We start from the raw sequence: 12,664 nt of genomic DNA on the forward strand, positions 1-12,664 counted from the left end.
ACAGATGCAAACTGAGGAGGAGTTTTTGTAAGTGATTTTTAGAGCTAAAAGTGCTTTTCTATTTGAAATCGCAAGTTCTGCACAACTCTTGGCTTGAGTTCCAGGCAAAAGGGCGAGCGATCAGATGTGCTGAGTCGGCGAGTTCCCGTGAGGGCTGCGCAGCACCAGGGCCTGTTTGCTTTGGTCTCTCTCCAAAGCCCAGGGCTGCCAACGGGCAGGGAGAGCTCTGGATAATGTCACAGCTCCCTCTGCCGGGACTGGGGCTGGGAGAGCAGGATGGGACCCACAGCCCACCGAGGCTGCGAGGCAGCAGGAGGATGGCCACCAAGTGCTGCTGTGAGCAGGACCCACAACCTAAGGCCAGTTTTCAGGTGAGGTTATAGTAGCTAAATTCATCCCCTTCCTCATGCACATGTGTGACTTCACCCAAGCCCTCTGCCCTTGCTCTGGATGACCATCAGAGCACCCCCACAAAACAGCTCCCGGCTCCAATTCCCCCAGGGATGAAGCGTGCCTTTGGGTTTGTGCCGAACACAGGAGGGAAGTGATTTGCCCTGGCTCACATCCCTGTCACTCCAGTGCCATGGGGACCAGTTTATCCCAGAGGATGGCAGGGAGAAGTGGATCTATTGGCTTGGAACCTGCTGTTGCCTTTTGCTGTCCAAGCACCAGGATGCAGCAGGTATTTGGGGGCTGTGGGGCAGCTGGGGTTTGCACACTCCTTAACTTTGCCTTTGTGCTTAGGAGCACCCAAGTAGTTGCTGATGCTGGGCTGATGCTGACACAGATCCCTTCTCCCAACTTGTCTTTCCTCCAAAGAACCAGGTAAAAGGTTTGGCGATGTGATAGTACCCAAGTGCCATGGGGCACATCCCCACACAGCTAAAACCAAGCCCAGAAATGCTGCTTGGGATTGCTGAGCCCTGAGACCAATGTTATCTCCATGACCACAGGGAACTGAGCCATGGCAGCAGCACATCATTGCAGAGCCCAGGGGATGGGCTCAGACCCATGGCTGCCCCAGGTGGGGTAAGGAGAATGGTCTGTGTGCACAGGGGTGGCTGTCAGAGGTGTCAGAAGCCCCAGATCAAGTGCCTGCTCTTTGGGCTCATGCTTGTTGCTTGGCTTTGGGTTTGGTCCTTTGTTTCCAACCACGTTGCATCCTACGAGGTGTGGGGATGCAGCCCTTGCAGATCAAGGCGTTCAAACCCCCCAGACCAGGAGATGTCCCTTGATTTTCAAACCCCCCAAGCTGGCTGCATTGCTGCATCCCAGCGGGCTCATGATGGAGCAGGGCTCTGCTTGCCCTGGACATGGGGAAGGGACATGGCTGTCCCCACATCCTTAGCACAGACAGGCCCCATCTCTGTCCATTGAAAGCCCGGTCTCCACGGGAGAACTTCGCTGGTACTAATTGCATCTGCTCCGCGGCCGAGAACAACAAGCTCCTTTCGGAGAGGGCACTTGTGAAAGCAGGGTGGAGGCTGGGGCTGGCACACCCTGGAGAACACCCTTCCATACCCTCCCAAACAGAAACCCAGCCAGGCAGCAGGTTTCCCCGGCCCGGTGCTGCCAGCAAGCAAACACTGCCCTTCGTACCTGCCCGTGGCCAGGCTTGCCCGTGGTGCCAGGGTTGGACATGGCACAGGTCCTGCGGGCACCGTGGCAGCGGATGGCAGCATCTCCCTGGCACAGAACCCTGCGATCCTGGGGATGGTTGTCCCTTAACTCCCCAAACCCTGTGCTGGTGTTAAACTGGGCTTCCCAGCAAAACCAGTCTCCTGGGCTTATCTTAGACATGTATTTCCCTGTCCTGATGGTGCAGGAGGTGGCATGTAGGGAGTGAAGTGAGGACAATGGGCTGTGTCTGGCCATGGCGTGGACACCCCACCCTTGAGCCGCACATCCCTGGCTCCTCAGCTGGAGAAGCATCACTCACAAAAGTGATGCTGAGTCACAGGTCCTGCCCTTAGCCCCATGTGGCTGCTGCAAGGGTGATGTGTTGGCGCTCTCTGTCACTCAGGTGCTTTTGTCTCCCCATCCTCAGGAGCTGGCTGGGCTGATCCAATAAACAGTGTGTATCGTATTAAGATAGCAAATAACAGGTTCAAAACAAGAAAACAGCAAAATAGTGTCAACGGGATATTGCAGGTACTAAAATCAGTTGGACAGATGATATAACGAAGAATAATATATCGAGTACTATCCAGATCATGGTCTGGAGGAAGGAGAAGCCGGGGGACGGTTGGGGATGACTGAGGATGTGCAGTGGCTGTGCTGTTAGAGATGTGGATTTGCAGGTGCTGAGTGAGTGTTGCAGCATCCCTGCTCGGGTGCTGGGTACCACAGCCACCCCAGGGGGGATAAATGGCTGCTTCCCCTATGGGGCTGGCAGCACTGGGATTACTGGGTGCTCCTCTTGGACAGTGTGCTCAGCCATGCCACATGGGGCCAAAATGGGAACCAAGGAGGGACATCACCCGCAGAACACCAGGTAGGTCCTATGGGCAGACGGGACCACAGGGAGGAATATCCCTTGGGCAGGAGCACTGAGTCCTCAGCCCTGCTTGATGCTCCTCCAGCCTCACCCGGAGCTGGTGACTGGTGATGGCCACAGAGCCCACACCGGAGGGTGACACTAGGGTCTGGGACCTGCCGGGCCAGTGTGGGCCATTGCTTGCCATTTGCTTAACTATTTCCTGCCCATCCCGCCAGGATTCACTTCCTGGCCGGGCAGCTGAGTAACACATGGCTGCAGGAAGGAGGATGGCCAGGACCAGAATGGAGGCTCCATGCAGAGCTCCTGCAGCACGCCACAGCTTTGCCTTGCCTTGCACTGTGCTCACCAGCAGCCAAGCATAGGGCTGGATGCAGTGTTGATACAGCCTGGGTTCGATGTAACACCCCACAGGGGCTTTGCAATGGCTTTTAGGCCCTTCCATAGTTATTCCCAAACCCAAAACGCCCCAGAGGCAGCAACATGGACAGGCTCAGCTTGTCCTCCCTGTGAGAGAGCTGCTAAGCAGGCCAGGAAAGCAGGAAAAGTGGAGTGTCATTTGCTTTTACTTCTGACTTTAGGTATTAACAGAGCAAATTATTTTCTACATCTGCTTCACACAATTCATAAATATTAGCAAATATCAGGTGATGCCATGGATTCTACCACCAAGCGTCTTGGGGCTGGAGTGAGCACCCTGGTACCCATCATCCTGGTACACATCATCCTGGTACCCACCACCCAGCTTGCTCTCAGCCCGGGTGGCTGGAGGAGCACAGGGTTGCTCCCACAGACAGCACTGAGCATCCCTGGAGGGGGACCCAGGGCAGAGCAAGGTGTGGGGCATTGTCAGTGCCTTTGGTGATGCCTGAAGCACCTAGAGCAGATATTCAATCGAGGTGCAGGGCAGGGGGATGCTCCCTCCTGGGTGCTCAGCTAAAATCCCTGCCTGTCGCTGAATGAGGGTCAGGAATAGGGCAGCACCTCCCACAGGTCTCAGTGCACAGTTTGCTCTGTAACCATGGAGTTGTGGCTGCATTAACCTCTTCCAGTCCCAGCAGGGGTATGGAGCTGTTAATGAGGAAGCACGCAAGCAAATGCCCCCACTGTGAGGCTCCCCAGGGCCTCTCAGCACTCAGACTGGGTGAGCTGGGTGCTAATGCCGGAGCTACGGGGTCACTGGAACTGGAAGAGCCAAACGCCTTCTCCCAGGCTCCTGCCCCAACAGCATAAGGGCTCATAGCTGGGAGCTTCATGCTGTGAGGACCTTCGGCTAAGATGTGGCTGCAGTCAGGTACGTGGTGTTAGTCTGGATTCATCCCACTGAGCACTGATGGTGCTGCTGGGGATAACTGTGCTTCAAGCACAGGCACCGCATGATCTTTGTCCCCGGCAGCTGAACATTCCTGTCCGCGTGACACCGTGCTCCTGGCTCGCTCTGACCTGGCCCTGATACCCATGGTGAGGACACAGGGCCGTGCCCAGCACTGCCTGTGGGGATGCTGAACCTATGGGGAGCTGTGTGTTAGGAGGACTTGACTCCAACCCCAGCAATGGGGCTGGCTCTGCGCTGTTCCACGTGCCCAGCGACGCAGCATCTCCTGCATGAAAAAGAGATCACTCAGCAAGGGAAGAGACGGGTCCAGGGGTGACGGCGGGTGACAGACCCTGTGTAGCTGGGACAACACTGACACCATCTCCTGGGTAGCGCTGCTAGCTGAAAACATGCAGCCTGGGGCAAACACAGGTACTGCAGTGATTGGTGCCCTGGATGGCCTGTACATCCTGCCCTGGACACTGGTGGAAGAAAGGCAGGTAGCCAAGTCACTGGGGAGCAGTGATCCTGGCTTTCCTCATTATCCCTTGCTATTTTGGAGGGACAGGGACAACCTTCCTGATGCTCCTGCTCACTGATCTTTGCCTATGCTTTAAACTTTTAGGATGCACTTTGACAGCAACTGTACTTTCCTGTTGCAGCACACCAAGCTCCAACACACCAGCACTCTCCAAAGCCAGCAGAGCCCACAAGGTCCTGGTGGGACCAGGAGGAGGAGACACCCAGACGAAGGCTGGACCACTCGACACCCTGTGGTACTGCACTGCACTGGAGCAGCAAGAGGGGATCCAGCCCAGAAAACACCTAAACCCAGACAGTAAGTCATACACAAGCATTTAAGCCCTTTTGGGGGTGGATTTCCCTGGGATCTCCATTCCTGGTGTGTGTATGAGGGAACGCATCCTATTGCCTATTGGCAGTGCTGGTGCGAAGTGCAGAGGAACACACGGGAACTCCAATGAGACAGAGAAAGGCTTGAGCAGGGCAGAGGAAGGATCCTGGCAGCTGGCCTGGATGCTGCCTTTACCTCTGCTGTGATAAACCCTCATCCTGACCCTTCTCCACAGCCACAACCAGCCCCTGAGCTTGGGGTCCCTCATATGGCATGCCAGCACCCAGGGCAGCTGCAGGTCACAGCACCATGGTCTGATGCTGTCCCCAAATCCTTTTGGTCCCTGGCACAACAGAGCTCCCATGTGAACACCCACTATTTCAATCACCCAATTGGTATTTCGGAGCACACCTCCTGGGTTGGGGGCTCCAATGGGGTTCTGCAAGGCCAGGGAAGCCTGAGCAGCATGGGTATCCACCAGGGAGATGCACAGGGCAGCCATGGCCCCATCCAAGCCGCTACCTCCGGATCCAAGAGCCCAGCTCTCATCCCTATTCAATAACCGAGCTAATGAGAGCCTCTGTCAACAGCCCCGCAGCTCCCCAGCCTGCGCGGGGAAGGACAACACCTGCTCGAGGGACCCGGGAGGAGAAACCTGTTCCACTGACCTTGCTCCATCACTGCCTTCCTGCCTGCGCCGAGGGCAAGTCCGGGGCTGCCGTGGGGGGCGAGCAGCTCGGCCCCCCCCCTCAGGGGCACGGTGAGGAGGAGGAGGAGGAACAGGGCCGGGGCTGCATCGCTGGGGTGCTGCGGGGGCTCGCTGGGCAGCACAGTGGGACCCCGCTCCGTCGATGCCGTGTCTCGTGGCTCCTCGCCTGCCTGCAGAGCCTCGCTCCACCCCTCATCAGCTAATAAAGCCTCCGCCGCGCCCGGCCCTCCTTTGCCACTGACTCACGGGCTGACCATGCCCAATCCCTGCACCAGCGTTTTCTGGCCCATAAAGACAGGCTCATCCCCACCACTCTCCTGCTTTCCTTATGTGAGAGGACTCAGTACCAAAGCAACTCCCCTGCGGCACTTTGCAACCTGCAAGTGATGCCCGAGGGCAACAGTGGGTGCTCCAAAGCATCATATGGAGACACTGTGCAGACCCTGCCTGTGGGTTTCATTGGTGCTGCATAGTCCTCAAGGGCACTGACAGGCGGCCAGGGGCTGTCTGCACCCACAGACAGCATCTCTCCAGGGGTTTTGCTTGTGTTTCGGGGTTCAGGAATGGGAGATGAGCAGTGCACGCTGTTCTTGGCATGGCATCCTGCCCATTCCATTGCCAAGGAATGCCTTCGCCCTCCTGCCCTGGTGCTTTGGCTCACCTCCATCACCCCGAAACCCGGCTGGTCGGGTTTGGAAAGCAGGCCAGGGATGGCTGGGGAGGTGGAGGCTTTCTGGGTGCCTGTCAGGCTGTGCTGGGCTTGTCTCTGCTGCTGGCCAGGGAGCAGCCCTGGCCGCATTTGCCTCTTGGGAGAAGCATAAGACATCCCTTTTCTCGGTTGCTTTCAAAGACAATAGCAAAACCTGCTTTGTGTGATGCAGGACTCTGCCCCAAAGGGACCTGAGGTGGAGGATGAGCATCCTTGGGTCACAGCAGGGACCAGGTGACAGCACCTGACAGCATTCCCATGGGAAGGCTGCTGCTCAGAGGGACCCATGGGGTGCCCAGCAGAGGCAGGGATCCCCAGGGAGTGGGACCCTGGACCTTTGGGCCCAAGGATCATCCATGGTGCCAGGCCAGCACAGGCAGGGATTGAAGCAGGATCCAGCTCAGCTGTGGCCCAACGCTGCTTTATGTAAGTGGTTATACAAGCCCGTGCGGGCAGGGTGCTGGTGGCAGCATCAGCATGTCTGGGACAGGAACCCTGCTCCAGGATAACGCCTGCAGGAATGGGGACAGCCCGGCCCCCTGCCCTGTGCTGGGCATCCCTCGTGACAGCCCCTGGTGGCAGTGCCACCCCAGTGTGGTACCCACCAAGGATACACAGGCTGCCTGGAGGAGCATGGTGGGGCTGAGCAGCACCCATAGAGAGGCATGAAGGCAGTCTGGTGGTGCCCAGCACACCTTGTCCCCACGAGCACCTGGTGATAGATCAAACCCCCGGTATTTGAGGCAGCCGGTGTTAGTCACCCAGCCCCGGGCTGCGCTCAGCTCCGATGGGCAGGAATGCCACGTGCTCAAACTGCCTTTCCCAGGGAGGACCAGCCCCTGGGATGGTGTCCCCAAGCTGGGGCTGGTTCAATCCTGCGCAAGGTAGATGGGTTGGGTGCTACCAGTGGCTTTCGATGCTGGGGAGTAATGAGGAGGTCCCCAGCTCTCCCTGGGCATCCCACAGATACCAGGGGCTGGAAGAGGTGACATGGGATCCATCCCTCTCTGAATGGGGCCATAAGCTCTCTTTGTCACCACCCCAGGGGCAGATGATGCTAAGAACTGCCCCAGCCCTGACGGCAGCACAAGGCTGTGTTGGGATTGAAAGCTAAAAAGAAAAGCACTTTTTTTACACTGTTTCTTCCTCAAAATTATTGGATGTGTGAAAAAGAGGGAGCTGGCAGCACTCGACACCTCTCCTCAGATGCCCTCCTCACCATGACTCCCCACCAGCAGAGCATTCCCAGGGGACGCAGCGCTTCCGCAGGGCAGAGGATGGTCACGAGAACCCACTCACGATATCGCTGTGGCCTTGTCTTCTGCAAAGGTAAGACTGTTTGATTTTCCGTCAGCTCCATTCTACCAACTTGGTTTCACCCCTTTTTCCAACAAAACACCAGCCTTAGTCACCCCTCTTCCAGCAAATCACCCAGTTATCCATGGATATCACCTGTAGCACGTGCTAGAAGGTGACATCCTGCTCTGGGAATAGGGCTATTCCCAGAACCACCTCCAGCGCCACTCAGCAAATCCCGCTATCAGCTCCCTGCTGGCTGCAGCCCAGCCGGGGACGTGGCCATGGGACAGCTCCTGCGTTTGCCATTGGCTCTGGCCACCCATGGGCCACCCGCGCTGGCGGGTGCCAGGGCGGCGCCAGTGGCACCTCGTGAGCCCTCTGCGCACTTCGGAGGAGCCCTCGGGGCCGTGCCAAGTGCCCTGTGACGCTGGTCCCGCGGCCGCAAGCGGCGTGGGAGGTCAGGCTTATCTCGCCCTGCGCCGAGCTTGGCTCATTGTTGATTGTTCTTTTGCCATTCAGGAAGAATGGAAAGGGAAAAGAACCACCCACCCTCATTTTTGCGCTGTCTGGGTCTCCGTGTGTGCTGAGGCTCTGTCTGGCTGCCCTGGATATGGCTTTTATGGGGCAGCAAGGACCCTCCAAAGGGGTAATCCCGATTCCCGGCCATCCAATTGACCAAAAGAGGCCTTGCAGGATGCAGCTCTTATGGGGCAGCAAGGACACTCCAAAGGGGTAGTCCTGATCCTCAGCCACCCAATGGACCAAAAGAGGCTTTGCGGGATGAAGGGATGGTTTTGGGGCTGTTTTGCACCCAGATTCATCCCTGCTGCCCCTCTCCCACTGTTGCTTTCCAGCCCAGTGTTTCCCAACATCAGAGGACTGGCAGACCTGCAGACTTGGTGAGGACGCTGAGGATGCTCAGAGGGCCCCAGGTCCCCTGGGCTGGCCGTGGCAGCCAGCTCTACCTGCCACAACAGCTCCTACCACCCACAGTTTAGCCCTAACCTGGTTTCTATTCTAAGCCCTTTTTTTTCCATGGGCCTCCTCCCTCTTTCGCTTTGCCCCACTTCACCCTCCCGCCGGCTGCCACTGACCCCAATCCTGGCTGAGGTGAGAGGTCAGGGGGGCTCCTGCTTCCCAGAGTTGGGATTAAGGAGCAGCACCTTGGATTTGCCCACAACAGCTTATGGTGGGAAGGAGAAAGCTTGAGGAATGGAGCTAGGGAGACTCTTCTTTTGTGGCAAAACTAGTTGCAGGATTAGCAGCTTTCCTGGTGTTTGTGTTTCCCTAGGAGGCTGCAGAATGCCAGTTTTTGGGCACTGGAAGTGCCAGTGCTGTTGGCAGGGTTGGGGATGCAGCTATGTGCCAGCCAGAGCTGACCTGCAACATCCTCTGGGCTCCTTCAGCTATTCTCTTGGTGGATGGGATCCGGAGCACCACTGCTCCAAAGGTATCATTAGAAGAGTCCCTGTTTTTCCAAGCTAACTGGTTTTATGGGTCCGGCCGTGCTGATGAAATAGCTGCCAGGCGGTGTGTGAGTTATCCCTCTGGCTGGCAGGGTGCATCTGGGAGCTCGCCTTGAAGGAGAAACAAGAACTGCCCTCAGTGTGGTGGCACCTATGGGAGGCAAGCGTGGCAGGGCACTGGGAAGGATGGGCTCTTCCCTTGGGAAGTTGGGCTTGGAACAGTTGAGCCCTAGAAGGTCAGTTCCCCTCATCTGGGGTTGGGGACTGTCCCATGTGTAATGGGCAGGATGGACACATAAGGCTGGATGTGTCCCCAAGCCTGGCAGGGATATGGAACCTGTATGGATGGAGCTGGGGCAGCAGATCCTCTCCTGGCCCCTCAGCTCAACCATCACCTCTGACAGCAGCCAAAAGCAAGGAACTGGATTATGGCCATGCAAGGCCCAGGGAGATAGGAATGTGCTCTTGTAGCCCAGCTGGATTTGGGCAGCCCTTTGGCTCCCAACCAGATTTCCAGCCAGCAGGAGTGACGCAGCGCATTGGCTTCCCAGCCTGGCTCACTCCCTTCCAGGCACTGCCTCCCGGGCACAGCAGGTTATGTCACAAGCTGCCCTCGCCACCTCTCCGGCCGGAGCAGTGTGAGATCAGGCACCTGCCCATGGACCATGGCACCCCATTGCTGTTTGCATCCAGGGTGGCACCAACCTACACAGCCTATGCTGGGATAGAGTACAGTCCCATGCCTCGTGCTCATCCTGGGTGCTGGGGCAGCATTGTTCAACCCCTCTTCTTGTCAATTAAGGCCATGCATAGGCTTCTTAATAAGCTTTCTGTCTTGCAGGAATCCTGGTTTCCATTAATTCAACATCTCTTGATCCCACAAAGAGCAGTGACGGAGTCAGGACACAAGTAGTGGTCTGTGCACACCTTACCTCTGGTTTCTTAAAGTGCGCAAACACATCAGCCCCACCAGATCATGCCCAAGTACTCCCAAGGGAGAAGGCAAGAAGGTCTTGGTCCTGAGCTCCACCCTCCCTCCCAGCCCCTTTCCCTTCTGTCCCATGAAGGTGGGAGCCGGCAGGGAGACCTGGCCCTGTGGATAGTGGTGCTGAGCAGCCCTGGCAAACTTGCTCATCTATGGATCAGCCCAAGGCAGCAAGTGCCAGGTAGTGCCATCCCCAGCACCTCACCAGGGTCCTCGTCCTCCCTCTGCATGCCGAGGAGGTTGGAAACATCCCTCTTTCCTAGAGAGGGCAGAGGGTGGAGCGTGCATCAAGTGGTAGAAGTTTCATGTGGATGCCTGCCTATGGAGACACATGCGAGGCCCCACGGGCTCTGTCCTGGGGGCCAAAAGGGCACTGGGGAGCTGGTGTTGGGCAGCACCATGCTTACAAGGGAAATATGCTTAATCTTAGAGGACTGGAGTTGCAGCAGCACGCCCAGGAGCGTCCTCGCAGTTGTTGGCTGATGGAGCGATGGCTGATTCCCTCCTCAGGACTCATCATTGCTGGGACAGGACTCCCCAGCCCTCTGGGGACACAAAAGAGCTGCTGGGCTGGTGGGTGAGAGGGCTCGGCCACCCCTTGGTGGCACTGCCAGTGGCAGGCTTGGCATTGTGGAAACAGAGATAGATGGAGCCTGCAGCATCTCCACCATGAGTTGGGTAACTCTTGGCCAGGCAGTGACGCCAGGGACCAAGGGGTGGGGGCAAACAGTTTCGGTCGGGGCAAGAGCAGAGGCACCCAAACCAGTGATTACCTTCGCCCTGAGCTGCTAAGTGGAGGAAGTCTGTGATTAGTTGACACTTCCAGCTCGGCTTTGGAAATTAAGCCGGGCTGGAGCAGGGGGTGGATGACAACTGCTTTATTCACTGCTGATACATAAAACTGGAAACATGGTCCAGGTGCTGCATCAGGACACTCTGGTGATGGTGGGCAAAAGGGACAGTGGTGGATATTGCAGCGAGTCCCTGGGGTGCTCATGGGTAAAGATGGTGTTTGGTGCTGTGTCTTTGAGCCCTGGTAAGGGGTGTCCAAGGGCTCAGGGCCAGGCTTTGTGCTGGGTTTGGTTTTCATGTGCAATTGGCTTTGAACCTGCACCAGCCGCTGCTGCAGGTCTCACCTGGCCCTGCAGCCTTGGGCAGGCGGGGACTTGCACCCAGGGCTTGTCCTTGGGCTTTGGGGTTCTTATGTTTGCAGATGGCTACTGGAAAGGGCAGAAGGAAGGTGGCTGCGTTCCCCTCTATGGTGTAGCTCATACCAGGCATGTGCCTGACCCCACACAAAGAAGAGCGTCCTGTTCTGCATGAGCAGCCCCATGGTCCATATCTCTTCTGCAAATGGGGGATGCTCGTGGTCCATCCCTGTGGTAAAGCTGCATGTTTGCCTGGCCGGGACCTGGAGGACCATTGTCCCAAACCTGGAGCTGGGAGGGCTCAGGTTCTGCCATGCCATGTGGCCCCTATAGCTTGCAGCACTGAGGACCTAGGCCAGTGAAGCTAGCAGGTAAAACCCTTCTCACTCCACGGTGAATATCACTAAGATTAAGATCAATTCTCCATGTGTGACACACACACACACACCCCCCTCTGCCAGCATCCATCTAGGGGTCAAGCACAGATGAGAAAACTATGACAGTGATGCAAAGTATGGTGTGAATGGGCTTGCACCCCCTTTCTGGCTGGGCAATACACTTTGTGGGCTCTGCCACCCACTCACTTCCCTCCTGGGGTGCCAGGTGATGCAAGGTGACATTGGACCAACACAGAGCCTGGGCAAGACGATCAGCCTCCATCCACAGCGCCTCCCCTGCAGCCGTGCACGACCCAGGACAGGGCAGCACGGCTTTGCCTGCCCCGTCTCGCCGCCGTTCGGTCTGTGCCCGCTGTTTGGCACAAAGAGATCGCCAAGATTAGCCAGTGCCAGCATCCAGCTTCTTCCAGGCGCTGCTGAGTGCGAGCAGGAAGTTTCCCACCACTCGAAGTGGCCGTGTGTGCCCTGCAAACAGTGAGGCGTCCGGGGGGTGTATTTATTTAGGGTTAAAAGCATGACTTTGCACGTCCCCGCGGTGCTGGGAGCATCTAGGCTACCAAACTGCCTTGGGTAGACCTGGCATCTCGCCGGCCCCATCCCAGCCTGGCACCGCCGGAGCTCCGAGAGGGGCTGTGGCTGTACCCAAGGTCCTGGTCCCTGTAAGGGGACTTTGCACCCCACGGGCTGTGCCATCCCCAGCACCGACTGATTGCTCCTCGCCCTGGCACAGGGATGAGGCTGAGTCTCGCTTTTTGGGAGCCCAGGGCTGAGCACCCCGTGATTTGGCAAAGCGACAACGAAAGCAGCGTTGCGCGGAGCTGCGACTCCCTCTGCTGCCCGCCCCGAGGCTCCCGAGCTCGTTCTTCCCGCTTCCCTCATCCCGCAGGCCCAGGAATGGAGGGTTTGGGGTGCCCTGGATGCCTGTGGGTAGGGGATGAGTGAGGACCGGTGCCCAGCTCCCGCCTTGGCAGCAGCAGTGGGAGCCGCTCGGCTGCGGAGCCTGGGATGTGCCAAGCACTCTGGGGCCAGGGCCTGGATTTGGGGGGATAGAGCTACTTTTGCGGGGACAGAGCTGCTTTTGGGGGGGATGGAGGCAGGGCTTTGCCTGCAGATGGAGCTCCTCGCCAGCCCTCCGACCTCAGGGATGGGATGAGGTGTTAATCGCGGCAATTTTCTCCTCCTTGAGGACCCCAAAAGGATAAAAGGCCGGTGCTTTTGCTCTCCCTACTGGGGACGGGATGGTGGTAATTAGTCCCTCATTAAGTTAATTACCCAAATGTGCTTG

Source organism: Strigops habroptila, chromosome 14, assembly GCF_004027225.2.
Source record: "Strigops habroptila isolate Jane chromosome 14, bStrHab1.2.pri, whole genome shotgun sequence".
NCBI lineage: Eukaryota > Metazoa > Chordata > Aves > Psittaciformes > Psittacidae > Strigops > Strigops habroptila.